General features: G+C 39.4%; 1 pseudogene; it reads left to right on the top strand.

Annotated features, from left to right (window-relative positions):
• The first annotated feature begins 1323 nt into the window (after nt 1-1323).
• Nucleotides 1324-17307, top strand: LOC139361201 (zinc finger protein 705A-like; annotated as a pseudogene).
• Nucleotides 17308-17774: the final 467 nt, after the last annotated feature.

Below are 17774 nucleotides of genomic sequence, written 5' to 3'. Positions count from 1 at the left end.
TAGGCTGCAACACATGTTTATTAATCAAAATAGAACCCATTACAATGGACTGGGCACAGTGGCTTACACCTGTAATCCCAGCACTTTGGGAGACTGCGTCGGGTGAATCAGGAGGTCAGGAGTTTGAGACCAGCCTGACCAACGTGGTGAAATCCCGTCTCTTCTAAAAATACAAAAAGTAGCCAGTGTGGTGGCAAGTGCCTGTAATCCCAGCTACTCAAGAGGCTGAGGCAGGAGAATCTCTTGAACCCAGGAGGCAGAGGTTGCAGTGAGCCAAGATTGCACCTTTGCACTCTGGCCTGGGCGACAGAGTGAGACTAGGTCTTAAAAAAAAAAAAAGAAACCATTACATTGAACACATTTTTGCCAATGAGAAATAAACTTGTTTATTCCGTGCTTTCAGGGTTCGATGAACTCTTGGAAAGCATTTTCTGCACCCTGCTGGTTGTGTAAGTGTTTTCCCTGCAAAAAGTTGTCAAGATGCTTAAAGAAGTGGTAGTTGGTTGGCGAGGGTTCAGGTGAATATGGCAGATGAGACAAAACTTCATAGCCCAGTTTATTCAACTTTTGAAGTCCTGGTTGTATGACAGGTGGTCACGCATTGTGGAGAACTGGGCCCTTCATGTTGACCAGTGCCAGCTCCAGGTGCTGCAGTTTTCCATGCATCTCATCGATTAACTTGGCATACTTCTCAGATGTAATGATTTCACCAGGATTCAAAAAGTGTAGTGGATCAGAAGACCGGCAGCTGACCACCAAACCGTGACCATGACCTTTTTTTGGTACAAGTTTGAATTTGGGAAGTGGTTTGGAGCTTCTTCTCAGTCCAACCAGTGAGCTGGCTGTTGGATGAAATCCACTTTTCGTGGCATGTCACAATCTGATCAAGAAATGGTTCATTGTTGTTTCATAGAATAAGAGAAGATGACAGTTCAAAAGTATGATTTTTAAAATATTTGGTCAGCTCATGAGGCACCCACTTATCAAGATTTTTCAGCTTTCCAATTGGTTTCAAATGCTGGATGACCATAGAATGGTCGACATTCAGTTTTTCGCCAACTTCTCGTGTATCTGTAAGAGGACTGAATTCAGTGGTTGCTCTCAATTGGTCGTTATCAACTTCTGGCCCAGAGCCTGGAGCTGAGGCTGCCATGACCACCCTGTTCTCTTCCTTCTGGGGTCCCCAGGAAGCTCCCAGGCCTGGATGATCCCCACAAATACAGTGGCCAGGATGGGAGGGCTGGAAGTCAACTACCCCTCACCCTGCCACCACAACCAAGAGGCCCCCATGGAGGTTGGCCCCGAGATGTGGGTCCCTGTGGGATGCAGGCTCCCACGGATACTTCAGGGGATGAGCACGGGTCCTCCTGGCTGACAGGACCTGGTGGGCACTGGGTGTGCGGGGCCTGTACAGGTGGGTTGGACAGAATTGGGCCTAACCAGGGAGCCGGAGACTGGTGTGTCTTCCAGATTTCCTATGAGATCCCCTATCTGGTCATAGATGATGGTGATTGCTCTGAATCCCTGTAAGGTGTTAGGTGCTCCGTTCTTACCAAGTTTATTTTGTTACCTGGTAGAACTTGGCTCATAAAGAAGAAAATGGTGAAGAGGAGGACAGGAATCCTCATGGCTGAAGAAAGAAGAAAGTTTGGCTTCATTTCCAGGAGGCAGAGAAAACTTCCGTCCATGGCTCTCTAGCACCAGTGGAATGTCTCTGTTTGGACAAGAAGAGACTTTCTGTACCTCATTGGGGATATTCATAGATAGAGGTGTTCTATGCATGCAAAATTGCTTTGATGGGAGGACTGATGTGGATGCACAATTTTGGCCAGAAAACCTTGTTAAATGGGAACATAAGCTACAAACATTTTGGCAAAAGATGAAAGTTTATGAACAAACAACCATTTATATTGTTACAATAAATTAGACTGTGTTGAGAAACCAGTTGCTTTCGTTAATGACCAGACATTTTGTTAGTGAACACTTCCCAGACTTTTCTAGCCCTGCTAAGAATTAATCACCCCACTTGCTCCTGATCTGAAACCCCAAAGTGCTTTGTTGATGTTACAGTGCTTACTGCCTTGTATGTTAGATTAGTGAATGTATATTTGCCTCTTCCACTACTGTATGAGCTTCTTGCTTGCTAGGACAAGGCTATATTCCTCAGAGCAGAGGAGGGAGTTGAATCATGTGGCCATTTATTCTCAAATCCTCTTCACCAAGTGGAACAAAACAGAACAGCGAAAGACCACTGCACATGGAAGCAGGAGGTCTGGATTTGGGTTCTAGATCTCTAGATCTATTACCAACTGGAGGTATGGATATAGTCAGGAAAATTGTCTTCCTTAGGTGCTTCCTTGATAGCACCTATAAAGGTTGAGATATGTTGGATCTAGATCAGGGGATTCTCAATCATTATTATGCATAAAATCAACTGGGACAGTTGCTTTGTAATACAGATGCTTAGTTCCATCTCATGATATTTTTACTGTTTTTTAAAATTGATCTAGTATTTTTCATTAAATAATGTAAACTTTCTTAGTCTACATCAAATAAAACTCCCACCGGCATACAAATACATTGAATGATATTAGCAGCAGAATATTTAAATAAAGTAACCATATACAACTATTAAGCCACTTTTTTTCATTACTTATTATTTCATGCTGTTTGTCATCATTGTCATCATAATCAGCATCATCCTACATTGCGGAATACCCATTACGAACCATATGGCATAAACATTTTTCCTACTCATAAGGAGCATATATTCTCTATATGCATATGAAATTAATGTCTGAACAAAGTGGCTTAAACAAGGCAGAAGTTTATTTCTTTCTCACTTAAATCTATAGTTACACCTATCACGGCTGGTAGAGATGCTTGCCAAATTCATTAGGGACGCAGGCCCCTTCCAGCTGTCTGCTCTGCTGTGCTTTAGAAGAGGCTCCAGTTTGGCTGCTAAATGCCCACCTATCATTTTTTAATTCCAGGCACCAGGAAAGAAAATAGCCAAGAGAGAAAAACAAGGGAACATCTACCCCTCCTTTTAAATTTTTTAACCAACCCCCTCTTTTTATTTTTTTAACCCAATTTGTTGAGCTATGATTACATTTAAAAAGCTGTACATGTTTAAGGTATGCATCTCAGTGAGTCTGGGGTAAGTATACATCATGAACACCACTACCCTTAAGATTATAGAGATATCCTTCACCTCCTAAAGTCCCCCCCCATTATTATTATTATTACTGGTAAGAAATTTTGGTAAGAACACAAAATCCACCCTTTTAGCAAATTTTAAGTGTGCAATACAGTATTCTTAGCTCTAAGCACTATGCTGTAAATGAGACCTCCAGAACTTACTTCTATGGTATATCTGAAACTTTGTGCTCTAACCACATCTACCCATTTCCCCTGCACCAGGGCCCCTGGCAACCACCATTCTCCTCTCTGCTTTTGTGAGTTTGTCTATTTTAGATTTCAAATGCAAGTGAAATCATATAGTAATTGTCATTCTGTGGCTGGCCTATTTCATATAACATAATGCCCTTGAAGTCCACCCATGTTGTCACAAATGACATGATTTCATTGTTATGTAACACTGAATAATATTCCAATGCATATATGTATTACCCATTTATCCTGATACTCTCCCTCCACCTGCCTCCCAACAGGCCCCAATGTGTGTTGTTCCCCTCTCAGTATTCATATGTTCTCATTGTTCTGCTTCCACTTGTAAGTGAGAACATGCAGTGTTTGATTTTCTGTTCCCGGGTTAGTTTGCTGAGGATAATGGCTTCCAGCTCCATCTATGTCCCTGCAAAGGACATGATCTCATTCCCTTTTATGGCTGCATAGTATTTCATGGTGTATATGTACCACATTTTCTTTATCCAGTCTATCATTGATGGACCTTTGGGTTGATTTCATGTCTTTGCTATTGTGACTAGTGCTGCAGTGAATATGTGTGTACACGTATCTTTATAACAGAATGATTTATATTCCTTTGGGTTGATACACAGTAATGAGATTGCTGGGTCAAGTGATATTTCTGGTTCTAGGTCTTTCAGGAATCACCATACTGTCTTCCACAATGGTTGAACTAATTTACATTCCACCAACAGTGTAAAAGTGTTCCTATATCTCAACAACCTCATCAGCAGGTAGTTTTATTTAAAAATTTTTTGAGAAACCTTCATACTATTATCCAAAATGGCCATAGTAGTTTGCATTTCCACCACAAGTATACAAGGGTTATCTTTTGTCCACATCCTCACTAATACTTGCTATTCATCTTTTCGATAACAGCGATTCTAAGAGGTGTCAGGTGACATTTCATGGTGGTTTTTGTATGCATCCCCCTGACAATTAGAGATGGTAAGAATTTTGTCATATATTTGTTGGCCATTTGTATCTCTTCTTCTGGGAAACGTCTATTCAGATCTTCACCTATTTAAAAAAAATTTCAACTTTTATTTTAGATTCAGTGAATGCATGTGCAGGGTTTTACATTGGCACATTGTGTGATGCTGAGGCTTGGAGTATGAATGATCTTGTAACCCAGGTAGAAAACATAGTATTTCATGGTGTATATGTTTTTCAGGTCTTGGTCCCCACCTTCCCTTCCCCTTCTTGTAGTCCCCAGTATCCGTTGTTGCCATCTTTACATCCATGTGTAATCAGCGCTTTGTTCTTACTTATAACTAAGAACGTATGGTATTTGGTTTTTTCTTCCTGCATTATTTTAGAATAATGGTCTCTAGCTGCATCCATGTTGGTGCAAAGGACATAATTTTTTAATGGTTGCATAGTATTCCATGGTGTACATATACTACATTTTCTCTATCCAATGATAGAGAAAATATTCATGTCTTTGCTATTGCAAATAATGCTATAATAAATATATGAGTGCACATGTCTTTATGGTAGAACAATTATTTTCTTTTGAATACAAGGGTCAGTCCCCATGGCTGCTGTCAAGGGCTAGCGTTGAGTGCCTGCAGCTTTTCCAGGCTCAGGGTGCAAGCTGTCAGTGGATCTATCATTCTGGGGTCTGGAGGATGGTGGCCGTCTTCTCAGAGCTCCACTAGGCAGTGCCCCAGTGGGGACTCTGTGGGGGCTCCTACCCCATATTCTCCCTCTGCACTGCTATAGTAGACATTTGCCATGAGGTCTCCACCCCAGCAGGCTTCTACTGGACATACAGGCTTTTCCATACATCTTTTGAAATCCAGGTGAAGGCTTCTGATACGGTTTGGCTCTGTGTCCCCCCACAAATCTCACCTCAAATTGTACTCCCACAATTCCCACATGTTGTGAGGGTTCCCACTGGGAAATAATTGAATCATGGGGGCAGTTTCTCCCATATCGTTCTCGTGGTAGTGAATAAGTCTTACGAGTTCTGATGGTTTGATGAGGTGAAACCAGTTTTTCTTGGCTCTCATTCTCTCACTCGCCTGCTGTGATATAAGAAATTCCTTTCGCCTTCTGCCTCCCCCCAGCCATGTGGAACTGTAAGTCCAATGAAACTTCTTTCTTTTGTAAATTGCCCAGTCTCGGATGTGTCTCTATCAGCAGCGCACTCCTGTACTTTGTGCAACTGCAGGTCTAATATCCCATGGAAATTGCCGAGGCTTATGGCTTGCACCCTCAAAGCAGTGATCCAAACTGTGTCTGGGGCCTTTTTAGCCTTGGCTGGAGCTGGAGTGGTTGGGAGGTAGAATGCTGTGAGCACTGTCCTGCGCTTGCCCTGGGTGGTGCAGCCCTAGGCCCAGCCCACAAAACCAGTCTTCCCTTATAGGCCTCCAGACCTTTGAAGGGAGGGGCTGCCACCAGCCAAGGTCTCTGAAATGTCTTTCAGGCTCTTTCTTCATTGTCTTCTATTAGCATCTGCTTTCCTTTTAGTTATGCAAATGTATTCAGCCTGCTTGAATTTCAGAGGATACCAATGGCCTTAAAAGTACCATATGCCCCCTAACACTTCCTGACTTCATTTCTGCAATATATTTTATTTTTTTACATCATCATGAATATTGAAACTTTTTAGATCTATTCACTTCCCATTTGTTTTCAGGTCCAGTTTACTTCCAAATAATTTTAGAATATAGAGTCTCCATAAGACTCGAGTTTGTCTGGTTTCTTGCTGTACCCCATGACTGCGAATGCTTTCTAGTACATATAATACACTCAAAAGTACTTATAAGGCCGGATGCGGTGGCCCACGCCTGTAATCTCAGCACTTTGGGAGGCCGAGGTGGGCGGATCACGAGGTCAGGAGATCGAGACCACCCCGGCTAACACGGGTGAAACTCCGTCTCTACTAAAAAAAAATACAAAAAAATAGCCGGACGTGGTGTCGGGCGCCTGTAGTCCCAGCTACTCGGGAGGCTGAGGCAGGAGAATGGCATGAACCCCGGAGGCGGAGCTTGCAGAGAGCCGAGATCGCACCACTGCGCTCTAGCCTGGGCGACAGAGCAAGACTGCATCTCAAAAAAAATAAAATAAAATAAAAAAGTACTTATGAATGAAAAAAGGAATGAATCTTCCTATTTTTCCTTCAAAATAGCCTTAACTCTTTGGTTTCCAAGTTGATGTGGGGTTTTTAGTAGTTGTCTCAAAAATCCAATCAAATTGAACCGGATGTGTCTCCAGAATGAAGTTTTGATGAGGTTCAGTATCTGTGCAATCAGGGCATGTCTCTTGGAATGTAGTGCTGATTAGGTTTATTAATTGTTTTTTCCTATATAAGGGGAAGCCAATCAGAGGATGCGTTTTCCCAGAGAAGGAGCATCAGAAGAGTTTAAGACCTTGGGGGAAGAGAGTCTTGCTTCTTGCTTGTGGGACTTGCCTTGGAAGGTAGATAAGTTCACAGCATCCTCCAATTTTTTATTTTTGGTGAGTTCTCCGAGCACTGAGATGTGAACTGGTCTCATTCCCTTACAATGATACTGTTACCAGTAGAAGAGATTCGAGTTACTGGCAGCATATCTGCATGGGTCCATAAGCAACTTCAGTCCTTGCCTCCTCAGAAGAAAGTATTTGACTGAGGGGCATACAGCGGAAAAAGAGGCTAAGTTTCAGAGCAGGAGTGGAAGTTTATTTAAAAAGGCTTTAGAACAGAAAGGAAAGGAAAATTCTCTTGGAAGAGACCCAAGTGGATGCCTGAAGGTCCAAGAGAGAAAAGAGAAGGGCCTTTAACCTTGCTCCTGGGATGGGCTTGCCTCTTTCCCATGATTCTTCCTTTAGGGAGAGTTTCCGGCATGCACAGTGCTTTCCTTACCCTTTGGAATTGAGCATGCACGGTGCGTTTAGGGAGTTATGTGCATGTCCATCTGAAGTTTTCTTTCCTTTTCCAGTGGAGTGTGTCCCCAGAAGATTATGCTTTGCCATTTTTGTCTCTTAACATAAATGCCCAAGAAGTTGCTTCTTCCTGGGGTCTGCATTTAGTTAACATTTTTGATGTTAACAGGTGTAGACCACCATGAAATGGCCTCTCTCTGGTGCTGCCTAATTGTCATTTTTAGAGAGGCAAAGTGATCATTAACAGGCCATCACCTGACATTTCTAGTGGGTAGAGGAAGAGCCCTCTCCTGCCCTGCTCCTGCTCTTCTACCTGTAACAAGACAAGCCTTGAATATCATTAGACATGTGTCCCATCAAGGCAGCATCTCATTATTAAATTTTACTGTGTGAATTGTTACTTCACATTCTCATATTCTGTGTTCACTATTTGTGCACCTTTTCCATTTTTGTTTTGACCATATCTCATTATTTTAACTGCCTTCTCCAAGATTCTAGATCTGCATTGACCAATAGAGTAACTACTAGTCACATGTGGCTATAAACTGTAAATTAATTATAATTAAATAACTAAATGGCATATCCTTAGTAGTAATAGCCAAATTTGTGGCCAAAGTAGAAATTTTGTGACTACATATGTGTGGTAGTTACTGCATTGGACAATGTAGATACAGAGAATTTCTTTCATCACAGAAAATCATGTTGGGCATGTTGGCTGCCACTTATTTTTATTTTATTTTTATTTTTTATTTCTTTGAGACAGAGTTTTGCTCTTGTTGCCCAGGCTGGAGTGCAATGGCATGATCTCAGCTCAATGCAACCTCTGCCTCCCAGGTTCAAGCGATTCTCCTGCCTAAGCTTCCCTAGTAGCTGGGATTACAGGCATGTGCCACCACGCCTGCCAGTTTTTTTTTTTTTTTCTATTTTTAGTAGAGACGGGGTTTCTCCATGTTGGTCAGGCTGGTCTCAAACTCCTGACCTCAGGTGATCCGCCTGCCTCCACCTCCCAAAGTGCTGGGATTACAGGTATGAGCCACTGCACGCGGCCTTATTTTTAAATTCTATTTGTGTGCTTTATAGTTAAATTATATTCTGCTTCTCTATATTCATTTCCTTTCACAGATTTTTCTCAGGCAATTTTTAAATTTCATTCATTTACCTTCTTCAGGAAAGGACTTAGATCATTTTTTAAAAGTAATCTACAGCAAATAATTTTTCCACGGATATTGTTTTAGCTTTATTGTGTTGGTACTTTTACATACTATATTCAGGTATTATTATTTTTCATAACTTACTTTAAAAATTGTGCCAAGTTTATTTAAAAGAGATTTCTCCCTTGATTTTCAGAGGTCAGATTGTGTCTTTCATTGTTGTTATTTTAGTTTAATTTTATTTTATTATATGTAAATATGTTGCATATTCCTTTTTAAAAAATGTGAGATTTTTTTCTCTCTCTTGTTACACAAACTTTGTATGCAGTGTTCATTATGCACTTTAAAAATAAATATTTTGTTTCAAGGCATGGTGCTTTCACACATGCAACCTTAGAATAATTTTAAATTCCATTCCACTTTCACCATTCTTGAACTGCTTTGAATATATTGGATGTTGGAAGTCATGAGAGGTTTTGACTTGCAATCCAGTCAAGATAATAGGATTTTCCATTTATAGTGTAATCTGATATATATTCGTTTTGGTTTCATAGTTTTAAAAAATCTATTCTCTTTTACTCTGTGGTGATCTTTGCTTTTCTATTTGTGCATTGCTAGAATGTCGGCTGCTGTTTCCCTAGCACCTGAGATGTTACTCAACACTGTATAGTGCTGGTGTTGAGAATTGAGAGAACCTACTAAATAATAGCACTTTTCAAGACCGCAGTTCTGAATTAAAAGGAAGGGAAAGGACAGGCAAAAGAATATAGACATCAGCTATTTTTACTGAAGATCTGTTGGAGAACATGGTTTTGGTGTCCAGGAACTTGAGACCTAATACTGCATTCCTAATACTTCACTAAGGTGTGCCTAAATAGCCCTGAAAGGGCTAGGAAGTCACAAGTCTGCCTCTTAGTTGTTATGAGTGTCCTTAAAATATTAAGGGAATATTGAGGATGCAGAATGGCTCCTTCCTCATGACTTTTTAAGAGATCTGGGCTGGGCGCTGTGGCTCACGCCTGTAATCCCAGCACTTTGAGAGGCTGAGGCGGGTGGATTACCTGAGGTCAGGAATTCCAGACCAGCCTGACCAAAATGGAGAAACCCCATCTCGACTGAAAATACAAAATTATCCAAGCGAGGTGGCGCATGCCTGTCATCCCAGCTACTTGGAAGGCTGAGGCAGGAAAATAGCTTGAACCTGGGAGGTGGAGGTTGCAGTGAGCTGAGATTTCACCATTGCACTCCAGCCTGGGCAACAAAAGCGAAACTCTGTCAAAAAACAAAAAAGGAGAGAGAGAGAGAGAGAGAGAGAGAGAGAGAGAGAGAGAGAGAGATCTGGAGGGAGATACTAAGCTGTGCAGGCTCTTATCTTGAAGTCACCAAATACGTAAGTTGTTATTCCTGCTCTGGTGAGAAGTTTGTCAATACATTTTTTCCATGAATTAATGAAAATTTTAGACTCATAACATAAGTTTTAAAAAATTTCTCCTAAAGATTGCTTGTGTATGTATGTGTTTTGAAATATATTTAATCTCTATATCTTGAAATAGTTTTTATAGATTCCACACAAGAGTCCTTTAGGAAATAAGTGTGCTTTAATTTTCTTATAATATTTGTCCTTTTTTGTCCCTGGCACAGTCTGTATATGACCATTTAAATTACTTTTAGTTCATGTTTGGGTTATAATCACACACAGATATTCTCTAAAGTCCAAATCTTATTTTGATATTCGAGGAAGAGTTTACATGGTAATAGTATTAAGGGTTACAGCTGGTTTCACTGAAGCTTTGTAGGCATTCTCTAATACCTTACTGTTTTGAAGGAATATCTGTTCTGCTTGAATTATAGACTACATAATACATGTACTGTCAGGTACATTCACGGAAGGGACAGGCAGATGGAGTCATATGTTACTGGAGTCTTGATGAACAGATGTAGGAAATAGTCCAAGAAATAAGAAAAAAGTTGATATTGAAAAGTGCTTGTTGAAGTCTGTAAATGTGCATTAAAATGTGGCAGTAAAAATAAACACAGTGAAGTTTGGGAACTGGGGTCTAAATCCTGGAGTCCCCAGAATCATAGAGAACCTTGGTTAGGGGAGTAATTTTGTAAAAAAGCAAGAAGAGGCAGTGACAAGGCAGAATATAATTAAAAGTATTGCTGTGTCATTTTCTAGTTTTGTAATTTTGTCATATTTGTCAAACTCTGTTGATCATTTATTAAACTGGTAAATAAACTATAATCAGCAGGGTTATTATAAGGGTTAAATAAGGAAATTTGTGTATATCTGTAAGCACAATGTCACAATTAATACAAAGCTACCCTTTTTATTTTTCCTGGATTTCATGTACAAATAGGTCAGTTAATTTTTTGTTTATGACACATAATTATCATTTGTACATAAAATATATTTAATTATTTTTATATTTTTAGCAGGGAAATAATACATGCATGTTTTCCCCCATCTCAAACACATGCGTTCATATAAACATATCCATCTATATACCTACATATCTATGTATGAATATACACATGAACATCAGTATTTCTCAGCAAATATGTATCATGATAATCAGAGATATTGCAACTAACAAAGACTAATATAAACCATGATTGCAAGAATTTTAGATACCACCTTAGTAAAATATCAGATTGAGCCGCTAAATTTCTCTCAGCCCTAAGTCATTTTGTATTTTCTGAGCATCCTAGAGGATTGTGACTGTATACACAGGACAGAAACACCATGACGCAGGGTACTGCTGCGAATTTCTGATGCGGGGGATTTTAAGGGCTAGATCAGCAGGATGGGAGTGTTGACTCTCCAAGTGAAATAAATTCCTGAGTTGATTATCCCCATCCTAAAACAGATTGTGTGTGTGTGTGTGTGTGTGTGTGTGTGTGTGTGTGTGTGATACAGAGTCTTGCTCTGTTGCCCTGGCTGGAGTGCAGTGTTAGGATCTCGGCTCACTGTAATTGCCTCCTGGGTTCAAGCAATTCTCCTGCTTCAGCCTCCTGAGTAGCTGGGATTACAGGCAAACACCACCATGCCCAGCTAATTTGTGTATTTTTAGTAGAAATGGAGTTTCACCATTTTGGCCAGGCTGGTCTCGAACTCCTGACCTCAGGTGATCCACCTGCCTTGGCCTCCCAAAGTGCTGGGATTACAGGCGAGAGCAACCGCACTTGTCCCTAAAACAGATTCTTACTTGATTGATTTCTGAGTTCCAAAGGGAAATACAAAAGTCAAAATTGAGAGAAAGTAAAAGTGGAGTAAGGTTTCAGAAGGCTGTGATTGGTGTTGGAGAAACATTGCTAGGGCATAAAGCTGGGATAATAAAATCTGAGAAATCCCACAGTGTTTATCTACAGGTGGAAATCATATTCCACATGTAGGCGGAGTCAGGGATCCCTGTGTTTTAAAATCAGTGAGGGAATTGAATATCTGGACTTGTGTCAATTCACATACAAAACCCAGTGCTTTTGATGCTCTCATTCATAAGATATCTGTGTTCCTTCTTTGTCAGAAACCATAGTCATAGGCTTCCTAATTTTGACCATGGGAAAAGAGGAGAGGCCTCTGTGTGTTTGTGTCTGTTGGTCAGGCTGTGGTGCAGGTGGTGTCACCCTTCAGTGAAGGTCTGGCTTTTCATCACAGGTTGGTCTGAAAATTATGTACAAGGCTGGTGTCTCACGTGTTCTTTCTCCAACCTCAGCTTTTCTTAGTGCCTGAAGTGTCTGCAAGTGGAAATCCAGAAGAAGACAGAGAGAAACTGAGTTCTTGACAATACATTCACTAGTGAGTGGGGGATGGCTCTTTCTACTGAAATTATACCCATATTGCTGGCAAATGGGCAGTTTTCTCCAGTTTGCATGGGTGTTTCATTTTTATTCTTTTTTTGTTTGTTTTTATGATGCAAAATCCACCCAGCCTGGGTGTTCCAAATGCAATCAGGAGACTTTCAGGTATCTGGCCTCCAATTAAGTTTTCTCAGGACTCTAGGTTGGGTATCATGTGTCAATGATTCCTAAATTATCAATATAATTTCTAATATTACACTACTTTATTCCAGCCCCTATGCAGGCTATTTACAAGAAAAGACATGGAGGTCTCATTTATGTATTTCTTTTTCTTCTATCCATCCTATAACCTCATAGGGAAATAATTGACCCATTAACTGTCCCGTTGGCTGACATAGACTTAGGATTGTGATGAATGCAGGCAATAGAGATGGGTGAAGAGCAGAAGATCACAGCCCAATAATGAGGCTGATGTTCTAGCAGCTGAGTTCAATAAATCCCGTGTGATAGGCCTTGGGCAAGAGCTGCACAGTGTTGAGGAAAAAGGAGAGTTTGATAAAATATATTTATGCTTTTAGAAACTTTGCAAAAGGACAAGTAAAGAAGTCATTATTATTCTTATCCCCATTCGTTTTGCCTTTTGATAATTAACCATTTTGCCTTCTGGTAACTGAAAGTAACATATAAGAAATACAATTACTTAATTATGGTTGCACACTCAGGAGAAGGAATATAGTAGATATAGTACAATTTAGGGTTCTGTGGAAATGCTCTATAAGGGCTGGTTAGAAAAAAACAAAACAGTAAAGAGGCCTTTTTATCCTTGAACAAGCCAAGTGACAAGGTAAAGTTAAAAGAGAGGCAGTGATAACTGATGTTTGGGTTGATCAGAGAAAGTTGAGAACAGGAGGCTTCATATCACAGGAATCATCAGACTAAGACTTCCTCAGTATAGCAGCCTCAGCGGTCTTGTCTTGTGCGGCTGGACTGTCTTTAAGCCTTGTCATGAACACCTGAATTACATAACATTAGAGTGACTATATGTATGAATTGAATCCTATATTCTGTGTAAAACTTGTTCAGTTCTGAAGAATGCTGGAGTCTGGTTCATCACTTTCTAACTTTTTAATGAATAAGGGACCAATGACCTGTATTTAATAAATATTTGCTAGATAGGAAACATGTTTTCTATTACTTCTTTAGATTATTCAAAACACACAATAGGTCTTTTAACCATTTGATTGGTGAGAAACCTGTGTTTTATCTAGAGAAATAATTCGTTTAATCACGGTCGTGTTTAAAAAGTAGTAAATCATGGTTATTTGCCTTGTGACAAATCTGTAATTTACTTGAAATTCATGGTAAATTTGTTTTATTTATGAAGGTTCAAGTGAAAATTTTATAATCAGTTATGTACAGGTGATTAACACATTACTAAAAAATATCTGGGCTATATTATGCCACATCTCATGCTATATTTCTTCATAGGAAAGTTTAATGGAGTAAGAGTGGGTATGTCTCTGTGAGTGAATTTGAAAGGCAGATACCAGCTTAGTATTGAGAATGAACTGGCTGGAACCTAAAACACTGAGTGTTCTGCATACCCAGCTCCTACCTATGTCATTTCAGCCTTCCTCCTCTGGACATTAAAAGGGATTCTCTGTCTAAACTAAAATGTCTGTGATGTTTTAGAACAAAGTGACTTTTGAAGATGTAGCTATTGACTTCACCCAGGAAGAGTGGGCCATGATGGACACATCCAAGAGAAAGCTGTACAGAGATGTAATGCTGGAAAACGTGTGTCACCTGGTGTCCCTCAGTGAGTCCCTCAACATTCACATATGTATGTAGACACACATTGACTCATTCATTCAATAAGTGTTGGAACAGCTTCCCCATATCTCACTCTAATCTCTTCTCTGATTCTCTCACAGATCTTATCTGAAAAAAGTTTGAGCTCTCTAAATCTGTCTAAAGAAATATCTTTATTTTATTTTATTTTGTTTTATTTAGTGTGTCACGCAATTAGAATGTAATCTTGACAGGGATTTCATGGTTTCCTTGGTACTAAGTCTCTAATACTCAGAACAGACCTAGGAACTTAATGAATATTTTCAATGTATTAAATTAACTATTTTCTAAATAACTCTTCTGCTTTAGTCGCTATGCTTAGGCTGAGACCAATTAGTGAAAACAATAGCAATATCTTTTCTGTATAGAACACCAATTATTTTTGTAAATCGAATGTTTTTTTTGTTCTGCATGAGAATAATAATAAACATACTGTGCAGAGGTTTAATTAATCTCTTTCTGAAAAGACTGTGTATTATGCATTGTGTCTTGGAACTTAGGCATGGACTCAGCATTCATAGGTCCTGACTGTTTTGAATTTCCTTTTCCTGATGGACCTTTTGTTTGGATTTATTTTCTAGTCTCACGTTGGGTCAGAAAAATCCTGGGGAGTTTTCTGTGTTCTAGGTCTTGTGGCCTGAGCTGACCTTCACTGTTTTTATTCTTCCTCGGTAGCCTGCCTTACAGTTGGTGATAATGCACATTTATTGACAGTGAACTCAAAACACATGTACTGTTTCCACTAACAGGGTACAGATAAGCAAATCCTATATAACTTTGCAGCTGGAGCAAGGAAAAGAGCTCTGGCGGGAAGGAAGAGAATTTCTCCAAGGCCAGAATCTGTGTAAGGAACAAGGTCCTGTGCTTTAACAGGAGGAAGTGCTTTGTCAATGAATAATATCAGTCAAATATTAATTAGCAGTTTTATTAAATGAGTGGTAATTTCTAAAATGTAGGTTAAGCTACTGGAGCAGAATTCCTTAGATGTTATTATCATTTTGTTCATATGTCAGATGGCACTCTTGTGTCCTCTTGCCTTTTCTTTTACTTTCGGGAAAAGGATAATTCATGTACCTGTTGGGATTAAACTGTCACATGCTGACTCTTTTCCCGATACCCCTGTGAAGACTATCCCTCTATTTACCTGCCTGATATCTCATCTCCATTTTATCTCTTTTCACATTTTAATTTTAAAGCACTTTTCTAATTGCTGACGCTGTACAATCTGTTTCTTCTATTGAAGTATTTTCTTCATTTGACACATTTGCCACATCTAAGTGTCAATTTTTGAAAAAAAGTAAAAGGGCCTTGGGGTTTTTCAAACAATTTTATTACCATAATACCAAGGTAACAATTTATTTTTCAATTATTTCAGACAAGGAAAGTGCCCTTAAGAAAAAACACACGATATTCATGCATCCTATCAAAAAAGCCGCATCCACCGGTATGACAATGGTGAGTTTTATAGTTGTGTACACCAGTCATCTAAGTTAAAGACCTGGTAATGGGTTAAGTTAGTAATGACGCACAGTCACCTGAGTGTAATTAGGCTGGCATTACGTGCTTTCTAAGCAAAAAAAAAATTGATAGTTTGAATTCAGTGAATAAAGTGACCTGTGTTCTAAACCATAACATGAGATCTTTAAAATAGAACAAGTGCATATACATTGCTCATGTTCAGACTTTGAAAGATATTGATATCATCACAATCAATAGAATAACTCTGCAGTTGGGATCTTACAAAAGAGAAAATATCTGTGTCTGCAGGAGACAATGTGTACGCAAGTGTCAAACGAGAAAAATGACGAGACAAGTCTCAATCATTTTAGGAGATTTATTTGCCAGAGTTAAGGACATGTACCTGGGGGACAGGTACATACCTTTCTCCAAAGATGATTTTCTCTAAATTTAAAGGGGGAAAGGGTGGGATATTGAGAAGTACACAATTTTCATGTAAAAGGTGCATAGAAAAAAATAGTCATTCATGCATTTTTCTGGGTCACTGAATCTGGATTTTTTACATAAGATGACATAAACAAATGAGGCAGAGGAATAATGCAGGAGAGCTGCATTTTATATAAGACAACATAGGCAAAATGGGGCAGGGAAACAATCAGATATGCATTTGTGTCTGGTGAACTGGGGATGACTGCGCCTATAAAGACAAGCTATCAGTTTGCATTGCCATGGTGTAACTTTAACAGCTCATGAGGAATTTCCTTGTGGGCAAAATATGGGGGAGGCATGTAGCTTTTCATCTTGTAGCCATACTATTTAGGAACCAGAAGGAGGAGGCAGGTTTGTGTGACCCTGTTCCCAGCTCGATTTTTCCCTTTGGTTCAATGAGTTTGGGGTGCCAAAATTTAATTTCCTTTCACACAAGTAACATTGGAAAGATTTCAACTGGGCTCTACCACTGAATAGTTGGTCTAGAATTCAAAGGTGGTGAAATGAATGTATAGATGTATGTTGGTAAATCATTAAGAGCTTTTAATCTTTGTCCCTAAAGGAGAACTCTCTCATTCTGGAGGATCCCTTTGAATGTAATGATTTGGGAGAAGATTGCACTCACAGTTCCACAATGACTCAGCGTTTGTTAACTCAGAGTGAAAAGAAACCCTACATCAGCAAACAGTGTGGAAAATCCCTTAGTAATCAGTTGTTCCCTAAACCACATAAACAAATTCATACTAAAGGTAAATCATATCAATGTAATATATGTGAAAAGGCCTATACTAATTACTTTCACCTTAGATGGCACATGACTCACACTGGAGAGAGGCCATATGCATGTCATCTATGTGGAAAATCCTTCACTCAGTGTTCTCACCTTAGAAGACATGAGAAAACTCACAGGGGAGAGAGACCGTATAAGTGTCATCAGTGTGGGAAAGGCTTTATTCAAACCTTTAATCTTCAAAGACATGAGAGAACTCACCTTGGATAAAAGCGTTATGAATGTGATAAAAGTGGGAAGGTCTTTAGTCAAACCTCTGGCTTTAGAGGACACACAAGAATTCACACTGAAGAGAAACCACATGCTTGTCTTCTATGTGGGAAAGCCTTCAGTCTACCTTCTGACTTAGATGATATGAGAGAACACGCACTTGAGAAAAGCCATATGAATGCCATTTATGTGGGAAAGCCTTCAGTCAGTGTACTAATCTTAAATAACATCAAAAAATTCACCCTGGAGAGAAAATGATAAATGTCTTCAGAACATATTCTGACTTTAGATGACATGGTGTTAGGAATGACGAATGTAAGGAATATGGAAGAGACTTCAGCTGCAGTTGTAACATCTAAACATGCCAAAGGACTCACATTTTGAAGAATTACTATAATCAACATGGACGTTACTTCAGTTACCTTTATTCTTCAGTCCACATCAATAAATTCATATGGAAGAGAAATTGTACGACATATATGTACCAAAGGCTTGTTAGTGATCTGATCATAAATGACACGAGAGAGCTGAAACTGTCAACATAATAAACTAAAAGTCTTCAGCAACAGTTTTAATAACTTAAAACGTGTGGGACTTTCAGGTAGAGAATCTCTAGCTCTGCGTTCAGTGTTAAAATGTTTTTATGTGCAATTTGTTGTCAAATAACGTAAGAAAACTTTATTTGGATGAACCCTTTATTTGTATTTTCTGTGAATAAACATTCA

This window comes from Macaca nemestrina, unplaced genomic scaffold (genome assembly GCF_043159975.1).
Source record: "Macaca nemestrina isolate mMacNem1 unplaced genomic scaffold, mMacNem.hap1 Scaffold_100, whole genome shotgun sequence".
NCBI classification, from domain to species: domain Eukaryota; kingdom Metazoa; phylum Chordata; class Mammalia; order Primates; family Cercopithecidae; genus Macaca; species Macaca nemestrina.
The sequence above is the reverse complement of the archived record's forward strand: the minus strand, read 5'-3'. Positions and strand labels throughout refer to the sequence as shown.